Below are 2,004 nucleotides of genomic sequence, written 5' to 3'. Positions count from 1 at the left end.
TTGATATCCTTTTGGGGATAGCAGATTGGCCACAAGGTCAGGAAGGTATGTGACTATTACTACTGCCATATCTACTCCTATTCAAACACTGTTGAGAAGTGAAAGGAGATTCAGAAGGGGTTGAATACTGGGATCCAGGATCTCTACACTGTGCTTCACAAAACTGAAGATTATTTAAGGCAAGTGCTGTGTAAAGCTGCTGAGCCAGTGAACAGCCACATAATCCAGGTGAAGAAAATGAAAGCCATTTACCACATGCTGAACATGTCCAGCTTGGACTGACAAGTGCCTCATCCCCGAGGTCTGTTGTCCTGAGGGTGATCTGCTTGACCTGCGCAGGGTGCTAGAGGAGGGCTTGGGAGAGAGCAGGGCTACCATCTCCTCATTTATGAAAACAATCCCCACAAAAGAAACACCCTCAACCCTAATATGGACCAACAGATTCATCCAGGGATTTCAGAGCATCATGGATGCTTATGGCCTTGGGAGCTACAGGGAAGTGAATCCAGCTCTTTTCCAACATCACATTCCCAGTTTTGTTTGCAGTGGTGTTCGGAGACCTTGGCCTCAGCTTTGTGATGTTCTTATTTGCCCTCTTATTGGTAATAAATGAAAATCATCCTGGACTGAACCAGTTGCAGGACATCTTGAGGATGTTTCTCAATGGCCGATACATCTTTCTGCTCATGGGACTGTTCTCAGTGTACACAGGCCTCATCTACAATGACTGCTTCTCCAAGTCACTGAACATCTTTGGCTCTCAGTGGAATGTGTCTGCCATGTGCAGATCCAGTAACACTCAGCAGGAGCCTGAGAAGATGGCTCTCTGGAACGATGGTGTCCTGAGGCACAATAGGGTGCTGCAGTTGGACTGAGCCATTCCTGGAGTTTTCTGACACTCTTATCCTTTGGGGATTGACCCAATTTGGAACATAGTAAACAATCACCTCACTTTCCTAAATTCTTTCAAAATGAAAATGTCTGTGATACCTCATCTTTATGACTGTCTATAAGTGGCTCATGTTTCTGGCAGTAACTTACAAGGAAGCTCCCAGCATTCTGATTGAGTTCATCAACTTGTTCATATTCCCAGCAAGTGGATCAAGTGGCCTTTACCCAGGGCAGGAGCAGGTCCAGAAAGTTCTGCTGCTTGTCACAGTACTGTCTTCTTGGGAAAACCAGTTTTCTTGTTGTGGCTACACAATGTGCAGAGTTGGTTACACACTTGTAAGGAAAAATAGTGAGGAAGTTGTTTCTCTGCTGAGAAACCAGGATATAGAAGAGAGAAATAACCAAATGGAAGATGGATGCAGAGAAATGCCATGCAAAGAGTTTCATTTTGGAGAAATACTATTAACACAAGTAATTCACTCCATTGAGTACTCTCTTAGCTTCATGTCCAACACTGCACCCTACCTGTGGCTCTGGGCACTCAGTACTCATGCACTGCTCTCTGATGTCCTGTGGGCCATGCTGATGCGAGTGGGCCTACAAGTGTACACCATCTACCGTGTCTTGCACTGCTCCCAGTGATTGCTCTCTTTGCAGTTTTGACACTATTTTCATCCTCTTGATCATGGAAGGGATTTCTGCATTTCTTCATACCATATGTCTCCACTGGGTAGAATTTCAGAACAAATTCTACGTTGGTGCAGGCACCAAATTTGTTCCTTTCTCATTCAGTCTAATTTCATGGAAGTTGAGTGACAGTGACAACATGGCATGATCATATTGCTGTAACCAATGCTTTCAGAATTATGGAGAATATCATGTAGAATTTCACATATGTCAAATTTATGATAGGAAAAGTTCTGTCTTCATTGATTACCTTATGATGTAGCCAAATAATTCTGTAAGATATACCTCATCTTCATATGTTAAATATTTTGTAACACTTATCAATTTCAGATACATAATTTTTTGGTTTTTATTACAAGCAAGTGTAAGGTCATGCCAAATATTATACTAAAGTTATTTGTTTCTAAATACAGGATTGGGGGAAAG

At 42.5% G+C, this 2,004-nt stretch overlaps 1 pseudogene; it reads left to right on the top strand.

Annotated features, from left to right (window-relative positions):
• On the top strand, window positions 1-1,726 carry LOC143386073 (V-type proton ATPase 116 kDa subunit a 2 pseudogene; annotated as a pseudogene).
• Window positions 1,727-2,004: the final 278 nt, after the last annotated feature.

Source organism: Callospermophilus lateralis (assembly GCF_048772815.1).
Source record: "Callospermophilus lateralis isolate mCalLat2 chromosome 17 unlocalized genomic scaffold, mCalLat2.hap1 SUPER_17_unloc_3, whole genome shotgun sequence".
Classification (NCBI taxonomy): domain Eukaryota; kingdom Metazoa; phylum Chordata; class Mammalia; order Rodentia; family Sciuridae; genus Callospermophilus; species Callospermophilus lateralis.
Note: the sequence above shows the minus strand (reverse complement) of the source record. Positions and strands in the feature narration are given on the sequence as shown.